Consider the following 19674-nt stretch of genomic DNA (forward strand, 5'->3'; position numbering starts at 1 on the left):
GGGTTCTAATGAATTAAGTTTGGAAAATTAAAATAAAGGAGGCATTAAATTTTCTTTTTTTGTAAATCCATTTTTTTTTAATTCCACATTTTCTTTTTCTTTGAAATGAGCTAAGGGCATTATCCTTTTTAATTTCAAAATAGAAAAGAATCTTTGTTTCATTTGTATGGAAGGAATGACCCAAATTGGGGATCTTTCAAATTTCATTATTATCATGTACTTTGAATTCCATAAATTATATTCAAATGCCCAAATTAATTTTTCGTAGAGAAATCTCTTTATAATGAGGACAACCCAAGTTCACATGATCTATCAGTGTTTAAACATGGAAAACCCATTGTACCAAAACATAAGCCATTGGTCTCTTATGTTGATGTTCAAAAGAATGATTTGGAATTAAGTGACTCATAAATTAATCCCCACTATTTCCTTTATACCTTTATGGAAATGATCTTCCTTAAGGACAATCATTTTTTATAAAAATGGTAAAGAAATTCTTACTTGGTTTTAATTACTATTATTCCTTTTTTAGATATGACTTAAAAGAGATTTGGAATTTAATAACGTTTCTTTGGAGAAAATTAAACATGAACCACAAATACACCACTTATTTACAAAACACCACACTTAACTTTCTTAATTTTCTCAATGAGATTAGATTTTACAAACACCCGACTAGAAATTTATAATAAGACGAGGCGGTATTTAGGAGCTTAATTAAAATAGTCATTTTTACAAAAGCTACTATAATAACGTTAAATTACTGCTTTCCCTTTGTCCTTGCCCGAGCCAGTGGTACCTGAAACATCTGTTGCACCTGGAACGTTGAATGTTCTAGGGGTATAAACACCCAAGTTAGATACAAATATTCAAGTGAGATAACTCATTATTATAGTACGTGCAAATGTATTATGCAAAATGTCGTGGAGTAACCCGATGGTAGTGGCGCCAGGGCGTTGCAATCACCCCCGCGAGCCATCATGTTATCAAAAAGCCATAGCCATCCCTAACTTGGGAGCGTGTGGTCCTAGACCACGTATATGATGCAACCAATCTTAATGCCACTAGCCATGAACGTAGTGATGTATGTCCAAGTATAATAAAAATGCAATACAAAGGTAAATAAATGATATGCCAGCCACCCAAATGTAGATACGACATGTAAGGGATGCGGGAGTTCATAAAACAAGAGTCACTCACTTTAACAAACTGGCTCGGGTACTATTCACGACGACTTGTTGCGTTTTTTGCATAAACAGTATAATTTCGGAAACCAAATGTCAAATGTTTTTATATGGAATGGTAGAAAATAATTTAATACACATTTCTGGAAAATTTTAGGTAAAATGGAGCTTGCACGCGCCCCCACGTGCCGTCAGAAGAAGCCCTCACGCGCCTGTATGGGTAGGAAGATCTGGCGCGTGCGTTGCATGCGCCGATCGTCTTCTTTGGCAGCTTCCGGCGCGACAGCGACCAGCTCTCTATTTTTTTGGATTTTCTCACTCATCTTGACTCCGTTTTGCTCCCTGTTTGATCCTATACCTCCCTTTTTCTTTCCTCTACAAGATTATAACTTAAAATTGGACTTACCGTGTTGCTTCAGATGACCCACGCCCAGTTTTCGGTGAGTGCTCTTGCAGCTCCGGCCACCATTTTTCTCTCTTATTTCTTAGCGAAATCACTCACTCTCACTTTCAGAATACTCTTCACCTTCCTAAGAACAGGATTTTCCCCTCAAACTGCTCGGCCATGCCTTAATCTCTTGAGTTTTCTTCATCTTTATCCAAGAACTTGAATTTATAAGAGAAATTGGCCAATCCCTTCCTTCCAGCTTTCTTGCCACCTCAAGCCTATTCTTGAGGGTTCATGATGGCCTCTCCAACCAGCGGTCAGTCTGTTTGGTTACTCCGGTGAGTCTCCTTGAAGGTTTTTAACAATTTGCACTTTGGCCCAAAGTTTGATATTTTTTACACTTTGCCCCCTTAAGTTTTGAGATTCTTACCGTTCACATAACTTCTCATTTTAATCCTTGAACTCCTTAAAAGAGGTTCATTTGGCCATTTAACGTTTCCTCAAACGTTTTTATGATATTTGGAGAAATTACATTTTTACCCGATTTTCCTTAAAGTAGAGGTTTTAGCCTCGAATTTTCTCTATTCCTTGGGGCATTCCTTATTTATTAAATAATCATGGCTTACAAAAGTCTCAGGTATTACAGGTACGACCCACAGTGTGAGTGATTGTTGGGAAGTGGGGTACGGCCCACGGTGTGAGTGATTATTGGAAAGTGGGATACGACCCACAGTGTGAGTAGTGATAAAGTAGTCTATATTGGGCTACTAACAGGTTTGTATGTGGACTTGGGCGCCAGTGCGTGTGTTATGTGGGCCCCAAGGACTGTTTATGTACAGTTTACTTTATGGTTATACATTTGAGACAAGGTAGGCATTAGACATGGCATGGTATGACGATGCATTGGCATAAATTGCATAGGGTGTTATGGAAAGACTTTTTTCTTTACCTGACAACCTTCCTTTCATGAGCTTGTTGAGTCTTGTGACTCAAGTTTGTTTTCCATCATTTTAGGTAAGAGAATTGTCCGATGTATTAGGTTCGTTCGATGGAGTTGGGTCCATATTGTCGAGTCATGATAGCAAGTGCATAGCTCTCTCGAACCTAGGTCCTAGGTGTCATTGTGTAATGTTTATAATTTTGAGTTAGATATATGTTATGTAAGCTAGGTGGGCTCACGGTATGAATGTTTATGTAAGAGCGACTATGAGATGCTATGTGATTAAAAATGTATGGTTTAAATAAGAGTGGTGTTTGAGTTGTAGTTGCGTTATTGTTCGATATCATTTAAGTAATGACCCTCTCATGGATCCTTTTTGTGCACGGGGAGGCTCTGGGAGGCGGGCCGTTACAATTTACATCACCAAAACAAATAAAAGGCGACAAGGGGTCACCTTACCAAAGACCCCCTACTACTTGTAAAGAAACCATGCAACTCCCAATTGATTTTCACCAAGTATCATGGTATAGTAACACAAGCATGGACCCAAGCTCAAAATTGGGGAGGAAAATTCATGAGGTAGAGCACCGACAATAAGAAATCCCAATGAATCGAATCATAGGCCTTTGCTAAATCTACCTTCATCGCATACTAGGGAGGCCCCTGATGAAGATGGTAATGATGAAAGAGCTCATAAGCTAGCATAATATTATTCCCGATAGTTCTTCCAGGGATGAAAGAAGTTTGGGACTCCTCAACTAAACTTGAAAGGACAACCTTGATCTTATTATCCAAAATCTTAATAATGACCTTTGTAAAGGATATTATAGCACGATATAGGCCTAAATTAACCTTAGGAATGACTAATAATAGTTGCATTTTTACCTCTCCCAAAAGCTTTCTTAATTGAAAGATATTGTGAATGACCATTATGAAGTTAGGACCCACCACATCCCAAGCTTGTTAGAAGAATTTTATAGTAAAACCATCGGGGCTAAGAGCCTTGTCATCCCCCATATTAAATAGAGTCAGTTGTACCTCTTCAAGAGTTACTTTCATTATCAAACTAACCTACTGATCAGGAGGAAAAACCTTGTAAATATTCATGGCAACCTCATTTGCCACTAGTGATTCTATACGATACCAAGGCCCTAGTAGGTGCTGATAGTAGCTCACAATCAAATCAATTACCTCGACCATGGACTGGGTATAAGTACGGTTATCTTTATGTAAACTCTGGATATGATGATAGTTGTAGTAAGACTTCATTGTTTGGAAGAAGCAGGTGCAACAGTCACTTTCACCAAACTAATGAACCCGAGCCCTAAGTCAAAAGAAATCAACCTTCTATAACAATGCTTGTACATAGCTTTGACTGAACTCCTACTTTCGGCAATGCATATGAGGGTTTTAAGATCTATTAGAACCTATTAAATCCCTTTGAGTTGCTCTCAAAGGTCAAGAACACATAGAAATATGAGCTTGGTCCAAAGATTTCATAACCTGCTTAATTGCCTTGAGCTTTTTGACTTGTCAATACATTGGGGTACTAGTAAGAGAAACCTCCTAGCAAGCTCAAATAGAAGATAAGAATAAGGGGTTCTTAGTAAGACTCATGCTTGTGAGTACTTGAAAAACTCACCTTTTATGGTATTGGTTTGGATGTCAAAAAATCCTTCTTGAGATAGGTTAGCCAGAATGTTATGTTCTTCTTTTCTGCAAAGGCTATATGGGAAACACTCTAACAGACTTACTCTAAAAGAAATGATATTGCACTGGTCGATGACTTAAAAGTGTAAGTTGCTTATACTAAACAAGGGAATATGTTTGTCACTAATTATTACATTAGGATAACAGGTTTATGGCTCGAAATAGACCACTATAGAGATATGAAAATGAATTGTAGTGATGACATCCAGACCTACTAGAAGGTATTAGAATATGATCGAATGTTTGAGTTCTTGGTAGGGTTGAAAGCTGAATATGATCAAATTAAGGTGCAAATCCTTGATAAGGACCCAATCCCCACACTCCAAGAAATATTCTCCATTGTTCGTGTCAAAGAGAGTAGATGGGGTGTTATGTTGGAACCTTATTCATATGAAGCTAATACAATGGTATCTCGATGAGTTGGAAAAGGTAAGAGTACTAAACCAGGTGATACCACTTAACTTGATTCAAAGAAATAGTTAAATAGATATGGGTTGTTGTGTATTTATCGTAATAAACCACATGATACCTGAGAAAACTACTTCAAATTACATGACAAGGCTCAAGTTTTGGCTAGAATTAGGGGATTCAAGAGTTGCACACAAGGCTAAGCTAATCTTGCCAACAAAAAGAGGCTACTTCAGAATCAACCACTCAAAACAAGGAAGAATTCAAGGAATTTAATAAGGACTGGATGGAAAAGTTGAGGCGTTTGCTAGAATCATTCGAGAAACCTTTAGGTTCTTATTTTCTTGCCCAAGTTGGTATGTGTTCCTTCTTGATTAAATCTTCTAAAGCTTCAAGTACTACTCATTTGAGTTCATGGGCTATTGATTTAGGTGTAATTAATCACATGGCCCATATTGTTACTATTTTTGACTCTTATAAACTTGTTCTTGAAAATAAAAAAATTAAAGTAGTATATGGATCCCTTATTGTTATTTCCGGCATGGGAAGTCTCCATTTAACTCCCTCCATCTCCCTTAACAATGTCTTGCATATTCCATAATTATTGTAACATCTTGGTATTTTGGAAAAATTAATTGAGATTATCTATTTATGATTTATTGGTAATCTGAGGATTTGAGGAATTTAATGAAGGAAATTAAAATTTTTGTATTTTGAATAGAGGAAATGATTGAGAGTTTTTGGAAATTTTTAGGGTTTATGTGAAATTTTGGAAACAAGGAATCTGGATTAGTATAAATTTTATGGTTGCATAAATATAATCGAGGAGGCTTGTAGGCGAGGTGTTCACGCGTGTGTGCGATATGTGCTTGGGCTGCTGAAGACGTGGGTTTAAACCTTGGGAGGAAAATACTATAATTAATTTCTAGCACAAGGGAGGCTAAAACAACGTTGTTTTGGGGGTGCCATGGACTACCTTGTTGTGCACCACGTGTCAACTGATGGGGGGAGGGCCATGTGATGAATTGATGGAACATTAATTGAGAAGTAAAAGCAACAACAACATTTATTGAGAAGTGAGAGGCTTTAATTTATGATGGGATTGAAGAATTAAAGAAGCATGCATGGGATTTTGAATTGGACTTGGTTGCCTAAATAGCTTGTGAATTAGAGACATGTACACTGCAAACAAAATGTTAATTGAACTTGGGATTAATTTGATTAGATGGTTTTGTAGGCTAAATGATGATAGCACGTGAAAGAGAGGTGTAAGAGAGTTGAAATTTACTGAAATTTTGAAATAGAAAGAGGAGAAAAGCTCTATAAATACGACACTTCCATGAAAGGAAAGTGCATCCAGGATAAAAAGTTAAAAGAAAGGTTTAAGAGTCAGTAAGTAGATTGTGCAAACAATTGAGCAAGCCAGAAAGTTGTGTTCATAATTTAAGGTATGAGGTCCAATATCATATTTAAAAGTGGTTCAATAGTACTTAGTTAAAATAATTATTTTAACCTATTATGTTGAATTTTTGTTAGAAGAATTCTAACATGTGGCAACAATATTTTCAACACTTGAAGAAAGCTATTCAACGAGGTTTATTACGGCATCAAAAGCAAACTATAAGGGTCAATGTAAATTTTATGTGCAAATTTTGTGATCATAACTTGCATGTGATGATAGTGAGGGGTCTAGACATGAGACTATAAATTTTGGGGATTGAACAGAGCTTATGTTGGGGTCTATGGAAAATCATATGGAGGTAACCAAGAATCCAGGATGGATGAGGTGAACAGGCCTACATTCATGAATCATTTCATGCTTTCTTCTCCATGTTTGTTATAAACTATGATTTGTTATTTTATATATATTGCCTTTACTAAGTCCTACGACTCACTCTCTTTTAGCTGACCTTATAGATAGCCTGGGACTTAGTAAGGAAGTGGTAGTGGTGGTGGATGCATCACTGTTGGACGCTGATGAAAGGTCGAGATGGTATTTTGTTCCGAGTAGCCTAACTGCCAGTGGTTGTGTAACACTTGAAAATTTCTCATTTTTTTCCTTTATATAAGCTCTGATACCATAATGTAAAGACCAAAAATTTCTCCTTAACTCATTATAGACAATGAAAGCATGACATAGCATATAACCAAAGTCTTTTACATAACATTTAGGCCTATCCGCCCATAAGATACAAAACGACATAATTTGACAAAATATGACAGTATCCTTCTTGCACACAAAACACACAAAGCCACCTAGGTATCTTTCGGTCAGGGGATCTCTGTACACGGTATCTACCCATGAAGAATCAGACATAGCTGGACCCATGCCCAGTATACTCTTTGCCCTTACCTGGAATGATGTAAAGCAAGAGTGAGTTACAAGACTTGGAAAACATAAAGAAAGAGCGAGAAATGGTTAAGGACTGAACCTCCCTAAAACATCATGCATACCATGCTATGAATGGAATCATACATCAATCATGCCTTTACATAGGTGTAGGAAGGGAAATAACTCAAGCCAACTACACACCTCACGCACCTCATTTACACATCCAATTCATGAATCTCAAGCTATGCAATAAACGTATAAATAAATGTGCACATAATGGTACTTGGGGCTCACATTAGATACACATACTGGCACACAAGATTCTGTATACTAACATACTAGTAGCCATGAACAGGCTACCAAATCAATACCACAAGCACTGCCATATCACACCAAACCTCATCATCATCAATAATATGTGCCGAAGCATTCACAATGATATCAAATCGAGCCTCTACTCCTATATCAAGATCAAAGAAGCCGCATTTCCTTTCCCTTAACTCAACCAATCACATACTCTCTATGCAATGCAACACATAAGAAATGCAATGGCTCTTGCAACATAAATGTGATGACAAGGCCTCCATAAGCCAAGCATCAGGCCATGCTATGCCCACGTAGTAATTCACACATGCAAAATGTTGTACATGCATATACTTGCCTATCATACACAAGTCAATGCTCATGCTCCCAACAAATACAAGGCATGACCCTTAATGAATGCAACCCATGGCCCAACATCATAATGAAATGCCATACAACAAGTTGAAATACAAGAACAAACTAATAACTACCATCTGGAACCTATTCCAATAAGGCACGACATCATTCCACAAAGAAATGTAGGGAAAAACAAACCATACTTGGCTGTTGAATATAAGATGCATCAAGATGCTCATTAAACTCATTTCACTCCCTAACGAGTTAGATATTAGAAAAGACAACAGATAGCCCATCAGAGGCTTTCAACTATACTCCAAACATGCCCAATTGATCCCCTAAGAGCCTTTAGACCTGCTTTGGAACCAAGAAAAAACCACCCAAAGCTTGCCAAGAACACAACTTAGAAGAATTTGCAGAATTGGTTGATAGTTGGCCAAAAGCTGTCGATAGATTTCCTTTTGGGGTAATCTGTCGACAGATGGGAAGCCATTTGTTAACAAATAGAAAGCTTTGGCTTGAGGCAAGGGACCCGAAACATGCAAGCTTCATCAAATTGCTAACATAAACCACAACTTAACATGAAACACATCATTCCAAAAGGTTTATAAGGTGGAACAAATCCTATTGTGAAACTCAAAAGAGACTAGCAAGATCAACCCAAAGATGTGAGAGATTTACAAAGCTTTTGACATAGGCTCCAACAAGAACAACCCTTTGAAAATATGAGCGTTTTCTTTCTTAAATCCACCATACACCAAGATCAAGAGTTTAAAAGAGGAAGGGAGGTGTAAAACTTGCCTCTTTAGCAACAAAAGGAAGATGAAGTAGAGCCTGCAAAATATCAAGAGAAGAACTTGCAGCAGCCAAAAAGGTATAAAATGAAGAGTCTTATCCTCTAGGAGGACGAACTTACCATGGACCTTTCAAATACATAACTTTCTCACTTAAGGAGAAAGGGAGAAGGGAGCTTGCCTTGATTTCTTCCTCGAATGGCCGAACCAAGTGAAGAAGCTACCTGTTGGACTTGCTTCCCTTCTCCTAAAGACTCTAACACTAGAAAATACACCAAGAAAAAGGAGAGATTAAACAGAAAGAAAGAAGAAAAAAGAAGGAAGAATAAGAAAAAGAGAAGGAGAAGAAGAAGACTCACCACTCTCGGCTCTCTTTCTCTACCAACTCCCAAGCTTCTACACCTTCCCCAAGCCTTTCCCCCATCGATTTATATACCAATTAGCCTAGAAAATCGAGCCCAATCGAAGTTGGTCGATAGTTTTCAAAGGCATCTGTTGATTGCCAGAGACCACTCTTCACGATTTATTGACAGACCCACTCCAATCTATCGACAGATCCCTTCTTTTGCCTACAATTTATCGATAAATGCCACACCATCTGTTGACAAATTGATAGAGTCTTCCTTTACACCAATCTATTGACAACCTTGCTCCTTTTGTTGACTACTAGAAGACATTTCCTCCTCACTCAGTTTCTTTCTACCTCAATTTGTCACTCCTCAACCCATACACAATATCTCCACATGCAATCACTCACACACACATACAATTGACTACCCTTCCTCCAACTACTCCAAATTTGATTTAATTACACAACATCTCATTCCTTTATAACTTTGAACTTCAAATACTAAGTTTAGCTACTTAAACCCTCAAACTCTACATGCTCTCTTCCTCCTAGCCCACGAATAGCTAGCGAGACACAATTGAATAAATATAAAATTTAATAAACCAATTTCTTTACATTTGTTCTTTTCCTCCAAAATACTGGGTCATTACAGGTTGAGATTTTGTATAATTGCTTATTTTGTCATTTGGGACATGAGTTATACGATTGCATTTTTGGTTTGTCATACGTTTGTGTGAGGTGATCGAGTAATAAGCATAATGTTGGGATTCTAAGTATTTGCTAGAAAATAATAGATTTTATGTAAGTTTTGCTCCCATGATCTCATCTTACCTTTGAAATAGCTCTGAGATTCCAAGCGTGTTACCTGACCGAGTTTTGAGTGCTCTTCGCTACCTATTTTCCTTTGAGATTTGAGTTCTCGGCGAGCAAAGGTGACGGAATCTGGATCCCACCTAGGGTGCCCAAACCTTTAGGGGCATAATTGACCTTCAAATTTGATCAGTGGCCGTAGTTGTAATCGTGGGTTATGGTGGCACCCCAGAGGTGGGACTGGGGGCATCACAATTGTCCATTAATTTCTTTTTCATTCACAAAATTACTAAAGAACTTTGTTGTAAAATAACCTTCTTTGCCTTTCATTGTGTTTTTTTGAACCTAGACACGGGGAAAATGATTGGATATGTTAGAGAACATGATGATTTATACTACCTTGAAGACTTGAAAGGTAGTAGTCTAAAGGGACACCAACCCCCACTACCTAAAAAAAAAAAAAGACAACTTTAGAGAGATTTTAGAGGGATTTTTTTTTTTTTTGGTCTCTAATAAAGGTGGATTTAGAGATGGAAATTAGCCATCTCTAAATAAATTTTCTATCTTTGGCTTGGACACTAAATTAATTTCAAATAAAATGATGCTTTCAATGAGGCTTAAACCTGAAACCAGTTGGGATTGAGAATCTTAACGTAAACTGCCTGACCACAAGGCTCTATGACCCATTCAATTATTTACTCGTCCCATTTATTTTTAGTCCATTCACTACTTTCCATTTGTTTGAGGTGTGACTCAATTTAAAAAAACAAAAATTATTCTTGTTCCCATTTATGTTGAAAATTACAAAATAGTAATTAACAAAACTTGGCATTTGCAATTGTTCCAATCCTTTAATTAACACAACTTGGCATTTCAATGATCAATCTAGCAACATTTTTAGGATACCTATTTTTTTTCAAATTGATTTTTTTTTCTTTGTAATAGAATGACATTCTTATATAATATTTTGTACAAAATTAAAGAATATAAAATAAAAATAATCAAAAGTGAAACAATAAAACTAAAAATTGAACAATCATAAAGTGATAGTGCACTTTATTTTTTTGGTTAGACTTAGACAGACCCTAGTGGGCATTTGCATAACATCTAATCACAAAATTAGGTAAGATTGTGATAGTGGGCCAGAACACAATATTTATATTCTAGCATATGTGGAAGCTATGATGCACATAAACTTCTCGGGGGCGCCATTTCAACATTTTTGAAACGTTTTCGTTCCCAAAAGGCCTAGAAATGCTTTTGGGCTACTTTTGCAATTTTAGAAAGTTTTCGTGACTATTTTGTAATATAAGAAAAATATCAAAAACACGTTATCGATTGGAAACTCATTTCCATCCACGAATAGAGACGGAATTTTTTTCGTCTCTAACTCAAAATTTTTAATTTTTTCTAGAATTTGTTTCCAAACTTTGTTTGAATGCATTATAAAAGTTATGTTTATTTTTAGATTGAATAACTATTTTATATAATTTTTTATATTAAAAACTATATTTACAAAGAAAGGTCTCTATATTTTTTTATTTACGCATTTCCCTTGCATTTTCGTTTCTTAGCTTTTTGAAAAATGACATTTCCCCATTCCCTTTTCATATCGTACCCATTTCCGTGCAATGTAGTGTGGAAGCATATGAGTTCAGTGATGGAAAAATTTCCTTCTCTAAACTCTATATTAAGGGTTTTTTTTATAATAAAATTATAAAATAATTGGTATTTTTCACATATGATAATTTCATAATAATTTGATTGGTCTTTGGTAGGACCAAGAGTTAGATGGGAAGTTGGGATTTTATTATGGAGTAGGAAAAAGTAGCTTAAATTTAAGTTAGGGTGGATAAATAACTGACTAGGTTCATAGCCCCATGGCCAAATGAGCCATGTTATAAGGCCTTCGGTCACATTAGGTTTTGGGTTTGAGTCGTAGGGAAAGCACTATTTTTCAAAAAAAAAAATAGAAAGCCATGCATGCGGGAGTGAACCTTACGTCGTGTGTTGCGCTTGGGCTTTGTGGCCAGGCGACGCGCATGTGCCCAGGCCATTGCATGCTAGATGCCCTGTCCTACTGTTGTTGTGCTTGTTATTAACAATGGATTATTTTAATCTGTCTCTAATAATAGTGATGGATTTTTTTTGCCTTTATGGATTTTTCCCTCTCTAAAATCAAAATGTGACTAATTCTATGACCAGTTTAGTGATGGAATTTTTGGCTTTAGTGACTAATTTTGTTTTGTCTCTAATTAGCGACGGACCTAAAAATCCATCCCTAATTACTTAGTGACGAAATTTTAGGCATTTAGCGATTGATTTTTTCTGTCACTAAAAGCCAGTTTTTTTTATAGTACTGCCCATCTCTCTCTTTTTTGGCTTCCTCAAATAAATCATAGATTTGGACATATCATTTTCAACTGGGACATCCTCCATTCCTTTTGTTAAAGAACATGTTTCTTTTTTTGTTCAAAAATACTCTTGTTACTAATTTCCATTGTGATGTTTGTCAATTTGCAAAACATTGTCGTGTTTCCTTTCCTAATCAATCGATAAAGAGAAATAAACCTTTCTCTTTAATCCACTTTGATATTTGGACCTTCCAAAATTGCTAATGTTAATAGGGTATGTTGGTTTGTTTCTTTTATTGATGATTGCACTTGTACCACTTGGTTGTTCCTCACAAAAGAAAAATCAAAACTAAGTATACCATTCTTTCTCAGTTCCATAAATTGATTACCACCCAATTCATAACCAAAATCAGAAAACTTCATTCTAATAATGCCAAAGTCTACTTTAATCAAACTATTTTTCTTATTCTTAAAAAAGAAGAGTATTATTCACGAGTCTTCTTATGTTGAGACACCCCAACAAAATAGGGTTGTTGAATGAAAAATCTACCACCTATTGGAGGTTATGATATCCTCTTATTTCAGTCCAGTGTCCCTAAATTTCTTCGGGGTGAAGTAGTCTTCACAATTGCTCATTTTATCAACTGTCTTCCTTCTAAAGTCTTGGGAAATCAAAGCTCTATGTCCACATTGTTACTTTCCTGATTCCATCTCCATTCGAAGCCTTCTTCCTAAGGTGTTTGGTTATGCGACCTACCTCCACATCCATATCCACAAAACCAATCAATCCAAGCTAGATCCCCAAGCCACAAAATATGTCTTCATTGGCTACTCCTCAGCTCAAAAAGGCTATAAATTCTATGACTCGACTACTTGAAGAGTCTTTGTCTCCATCATTAATGTTACTTTCCACAAAGTTTCACTTTTTTACCAATCCATTCTCACTCATTTTTAGGGGGAGAAATCCTTCGAGAAAGATGGGTGTTTAGGTTCTACATCTTTTCTTGATGACCCTCTTTCATCTCATTCCTTACGCTCCTTTCCTAAAACTAAATTTGAGCCAACTTTCCAAGAAAACCATACCATTAAACACATCACAACTGCTGATCTAGTTGAAATCAAGGCCACTCCAGCATTGTAGAACTTTGAACCAAGTGCGGACCTAAAACCCCAACTTCTAGGAGCTCTTTTAACGTTGTTGAAATAATATTCAAGAAAAGTACAATCCTCACGAGTATTGAAATAGACCCAAGAGCCTAAATTGAGCACAAGTACTAAAAATATTTTGAATATGCTTGTTTTTAATGCTAATGATTTTATTTCATGTAATGACCAACCCATCTTAGAGAATGACCTTGACCTTCCCATAGCCTTGAGAAAAGGAACACAAAAGTGTACACAACACCCAATGTCAAAGTTCACATCCTCGCATCACCTTTCCACCTAAAAAGCTTTCTCTTTACCTTGAACTCATTTGAGATTCCCAAAACAATACATGAAGGTTTAGGAGACCAAAACTAGACATATGTGATGAAGGAAGAGATGATGGCCTTATAGAAGAATAAAACTCGGGATATTGTTGAGTGTCTTAAGGGAAAAAGGGCAGTTGGTTGCAAATGGGTATACATGATGAATTTTAAAGTAGATGGAACCCTTGAAAGGTACAAGACAAGATTAGTTGTGAAAGGATATGCATAGACTTATGGGGTAGATTACAAAGAGACCGTTGCTTCAGTAGCAAAGATGAACATAGTAAGAATCTTATTATTTCTAACATCTCATTTAGAATGGGAGCTTCAGCAATTTGATATGAATAATTCCTTTCTACATAAAGATTTGGAAGAAAAGGTATACATGAAACCCCTACCAAGATTTAACGAGGAATTTGGTTCTAATAAAGTCTTCAAGTTAAATAAATCCCTGTATTAGACGAAACAATCACCAAGAGCATGGTTTGGAGGGTTTACCAAGGTTATGTTAAGATTTGGCTATAGACAAAGTTAAGGCGATCACACGTTATTCATCAAACACTCTAAGGAGAGGAAGATTATTGTTTTACTAGTGTATGTTGATGACATCACTGTGATTGGGAATGATGAAGAAGAGAAAAATAGGTTGAAACATAACTAGCTTAAGAGTTTGAAGTCAAGGAGTAAGGAAAACTGAAGTACTTTCTTAGGATTAAGGTAGCATATTCTAGACAAGGGATATTTGTGTACCAATAGAAGTATGTATTAGACTTGCTAAAGTAGAGATGTACTTTAGAAGCAAGGTGATGAGCATTCCTATTGACCCAAATCACATATTAGGTTGAGAAGACAAGGGGGGACATAGTTGATAAAGGATTCTATCAAAGGTTATGTTGAGTTAATCAGTTCATGTTTTGATGATGATGATGATGTTGATAAAATCTTAATCCAAAACTTTAATTATAAATATCAATATATCAATAAATCGAGTGAGCCCTTGAAAATCATATCAAAATCTTGTGTGAACTACTCGAGATTGTATAGTGTGTATTTAGGCTACCATCTAAGTGAATGTAATGCGAAAGTTTGTTTTTAACAACTTTCAAACCACCACTTGAATGCTTAGGATTAGTTATTGAGTAGACATATATTTAAGCTTAATGATAATCTCAAACTAAGTGTGTTATCGAGTACCAGGACAAGCAATGGAAGACTCTTTTGAGTGACTCCTGTTTAAGTTAAAATATTTTTATCATTCAATCAATCGAGTGATTTGAAATTCATTATCAAGTAAATAGAATCTTCATTCGAATAACTAAACTCATCAATTGCATAGTCAATTCATCAATTGAATAATAAAGTTAATCATTTGATTGAGTCAAGCCGTAGAGCCTTAGCTCCATATGACTGATATTTTATACTCAATCAAATAATGAGTAATTCAGTCGAATAGGAAAATGCCATAGTTGATAACTTGAAAAGAACGAAGAATAAGTTCCCGTTTCATTCATTTGACTAATTGGTATTTAACACTCGAATGAGAACATGCTCAATCAAATGATAAAGAACAGTCAATTGAATAATTTATGCGAAGCTTATTTGCTAGACGATTAAACTATCTTGTTATAGAGTATTGGTATCTAACCATTCGAGTATACATTTTGGCTTAGTCGAGTACATTAGCATGAACAGAGAATAAGTCTTTGTATTCTAAAAACCATTTAACTAAGTGTTTTGATCATTCAAATAATGTCTATGCTTAATCAATAATTGCTTATGACTCACTCGAATGATGTTCATCCAATCGAGTGATAGATTTTCTGTAGGATATTAAGTTCTTAAATTAAGTTAGCAATCGAGTAGTTAGATCACTAGTTGAATACCTAAGATAGGAGAAAGAGCAGAGTTCTGCATCTCTTTATTAAATCGACGATTAGGATTGTTATACTCGAGTCATAACATGAAAAATCAAATATAAAAAATTAGTCAATCGAGTATTTCTTGTATGGCATATTTAAAAATTGATTGAAGGCTATCAAGTGTTCGAGTAGTGATATCCATCTAATTAAGTATGTAGATTTACCCAGTTGAGTGAATTAGCATGTAAAGAGAATGATTCTTTGTAGTCTAAAATGTAATCGACTGAGTATTCGCCCATCAAGTGAAGCTTATGCAAAATCGATGGACTATTTTGACAACTCAAGTATGCGCTAAAATCAATCGATTATTTCTATTTTCCACTTGAGTATTTGTGTAACGAATTTGAAATTTGTGGCTATTAACTAGTCGTTACATAGAAAAGAGAAATGACAGTTTTCAATTGTTGGTTCTTTTCTTTCACAACTTTATTAGGTCAAATTTCTTTCTCTTAATACAAGAAGAATTATATGAATATATATGTTGTGAAAAATCTTTTATCTTTAACATATATATATTATTTGTTCACTAATTTGATTGTTATAAGTTAAATCAAAATAAACTGTAAGTATGTGCAGATTTTAGGTGTTTAATTCAAGCCTCAAGCTTTTATAAAAGGACAAGAGTTGCACGAGTTCATGCTACTAACTTTCTAGCCATATCCTCGATGATGTTAAGCTTAAAGGTGCTGAAGTCTAGCCATCTGAATTTGTTCTTAGGCCATATCATTACTTGAGTGTTGCCTTCACGATCATGTACTTATTCCAACTCAAGTGAAGTCTAGTTGCCTTATGAAGCCTATCCTTACCAGTAAAGATTTAGAAGAGTGGACTGCTTAATTCCTATTCCTTTTACTCATTTTGTTATTAACCCTCGTGAGTATTGTTTCTTATCATTATGAGGAAAACATTGTTGTGAGCTTTCTTTGAAATTCTCCATCCAACAAGTGATTGTAAGGGTTCTACCTTATCTCTTAAAAGGTATGTATGATTTTTTCTTTGTCCTTAAAAGTAGAGGTTATGCCTGATCCTATAAAAGATAGTGGTTGTGGTTGATTCTTAGACAAAGCCAGGGTTTCTACTTATAACTCGTGAAAATTAAAGGTTATAGTTGCTCCTATAAAAATTGGGGTTACTGCTTAGCTCGTTGAAAGTGGAGGTTTTAGTTAAGAATGTAAAAACTGTATATGGGTTGTAGTTGATCTTTTAAAATCTAATTGCTTAGTGAATATCTTAAATCCTTAGTGAGGAGCTAAAGTAGTGGATTAGGCTTATTGGCTGAACCACTATAAATTGTTGTGTTTTGTGGTTGCTTTTTGTGCTTTGATGGTTTTGATTTTCACTTGCCATGCCTTACAAAACTAGCTTTTGTTTTTGTTTTTACCTCTATTTTGTTGCACTTTGCATTCATATAAAACAACTTTTGTTTTCAATTTCTAAGTTCTCTTATTTTTTACTATAAAAGTTTTCTCAAGAAACTTGAATTATAAATGCATAATCAAAGTTGAGACAAATTCTTTTCATAGTTTATTTCTTAAAATATTCCTTGTTATTTAAAGTAATCTAAAATGATTATTTATGAAAATGATTTCGTTGCATTCAATCCCTCTTTGAAAAACCATATCTTTAAATTAGTTTTGATACATAATATTTTTTAAAATGAAAATTTTTTCAATACATCGAATTCACCCCCCTCTTGAGTGGACACTCCTACATGATCTTTTAGGTTAGTTGGAAGATTAATTTATCTCTCACATAGTCACACACACGACTTGACATAGCTTATATGTAGTAAGTTTGATTAGTCAATACATGCATGATCCAAGAGAAGAACATCTACAGGCTATCCACAGGGTTCTCCAATACTTGAAGGCTATTCCAGGGGAATTCTTTTTCATAACGGAAATGAGCTTTTAGTTGGGCTTATACCGATATAGACTATGCAAGATCTTTAATAGATAGGAGATCTACTTTTAGTTATTGTACCTTTATAGTTGAAAATTTGATTACTTGGAGAAGCAAAAAGTAACATATGGTGGCAAGAGCAAGTGTTGAAGCTGAATTTTGGGCTAGACATGGAATTTATGAACTATTGTGGCTTAAGATTATTATAAAGGATCTATGAATTGAGGTAAATGAATCAATGAAATTATATTGTGATAACAAATCGACCATTAACATAGCTTATAACCCAGTCCAACATGATCTCACCAAGCACATTGAGGTTAGCAAACACTTTATCAAAGAAAAGCTAGATAACAGACTTATCATAACTCCTTATGTGTCATATGAGAATCAATTAGCTAATGTTCTAACCAAAGGATTATCGGCTCTAAGATTTCAGGAAATCACAAATAACTTGGGAATAGAGGACATTCACTCAGATTGAGGATGAGTGTTAAGATTCTTGAAAGCATTCCTTTAATTATTCCTAGATTTCCACACTAAGTTTGGAAATAACTAGAAATTAGGAATTTTTTTGACTTTTTTGATAGATCTTTCTGTTGTATTTCCTTTATTTGTTCTTCCCTCGTTTAGCTATGTCTATATTTAGATGAGACAACCTCCTCTATATGTTGTACAACACTATTCTCAATAGAAATTACACAGGATTATTCAATTACCTATATGATGGATGTTTTATAAGGTTAAGAAAAGGATATTAATTGGTTCAAAATTGAAGGTTAAAGTGTACATTTTTCATAAAAACACATGTTTAAGCAATAAGATGAAACTTAGCCCTAAGGAAGATTTGTTTTCAGGTAGGTTAGCTCTAGTGTAGCAAACAAGAAACAAATTGAAATCAAGAAAGAGTAAGATAAAAAGGGGGGATCACATGCAAACCAAGTAAAAAAAGACATTTGCTCAATTTGATTTGGGTTGAAAAGAAGGTTGATAATGGTATGATTTTCTATGGAAAAAGAACGCCTTCAAAACCATAGCAATAGTAAATGGGATTCAATGTAGGGATGAATATTTTTTTGGGGATCAAATAAAATGGGAGTAATCAAATTTCTCTTCCATTTCTCATGCATTTTCAGACTTAGAGGTGATAGTGAGAGAATAAGGTGATTTCTTAAAGTTTTGGGGCATTTCTTGGGTGATTCGAAAGGCCCTTACCTATAGTAATTGGAAAATCACTTATTCTTCATGGTTTAATGATTATAAATAACTTTTGGATTTATGTTTGTGCTTGGATGGGTTTAAACCCTTGCTAGTCTAATAACTCACTGGTTTGGAAGTCTTTGGTGTTGAAAATAAATGATTCAGCATATAGGGCCACAAATGTGTTTTTTAAATGTGTAATGCTATCTTAAAGTTTAGCCAATTAAAAGTGATTTATAAAGTTTATTTTTTAGGCTATTGGGTATTAAACTATCATGGAATTAATGTGTAGAGACATAAGTTATATTTCTAAATTGATGAGGGGCCAATTTGGAAATATTAAAACCTGTTAACTATTTTTAGTAGTTATATAAGGGGGTTATGGTCCCCAATTGATTGTTAAGTTTTTCTCTTTGCATCCCCATCAACAGAGAAATTCTATAGAAACTACGAATCAATTGGAAGATCAAAAGGCCCGTTTTGATCGATCATCACAATGGATACAGGTACGCTTCCATTTTTTTGTTAATTTTATTCTTAGTGATTTGACATGAATGTTCTTGGAATTTGGTTGATAATTATAACAAGTGGTATTAGAGCGATTTTCATGTTGAATCATTAAGAATCGTATTATTTTTATCCATGATTTACTTTTAGTATTATGATATTTGAGTTTTTCATGGATTCAATTTTTCAAAACAAAATTTTACATTCAGTTACAACTCAATTTTTTGACTACGTTGGTAAGTAATAGCCTCGGCCATCTAGTCGCAGCATTAAGGAAAGCAGCGGCCATTTGGCCGCTGCATAAAGAAAAGAAAACAAAGCCACGGCCAGTGGCCGCGACATTAAGGAGAGTAGCGGCCAACTGGCCGCTCCATTAAAAAAGGAATTAGTCGCGGCCTCCAGGCCTCGGCATCACGCCAGAGGTGGCTTAACCATTGCCTAGGATGAAACCCCTAGGGTTTCTTTCCAGACACAGGCCCATAAGGCCTGTGAAGATTTTGGGCTGTGGGCTAAGCCCACAACCAATCCAATTTTTTTTTAAATTAATTAATTAATTTTAATAAATTAGTTTAAAAACTGTTTTTAAAAGAAACAAGGGACTGGGCGGGCTAGTGCAGGATCCGGGATGGGTTGACCCGACCCGGTCCAGTCTTGACCCAGTTAATATTTGATTGTTGTCTTTGACAAAATATATATATATATATATATATTTTGATGCATTTTTAAATTCAGAAATTGGTTTGCTTAT

Source organism: Diospyros lotus, chromosome 9, assembly GCF_014633365.1.
Source record: "Diospyros lotus cultivar Yz01 chromosome 9, ASM1463336v1, whole genome shotgun sequence".
In the NCBI taxonomy this organism is placed as follows: domain Eukaryota; kingdom Viridiplantae; phylum Streptophyta; class Magnoliopsida; order Ericales; family Ebenaceae; genus Diospyros; species Diospyros lotus.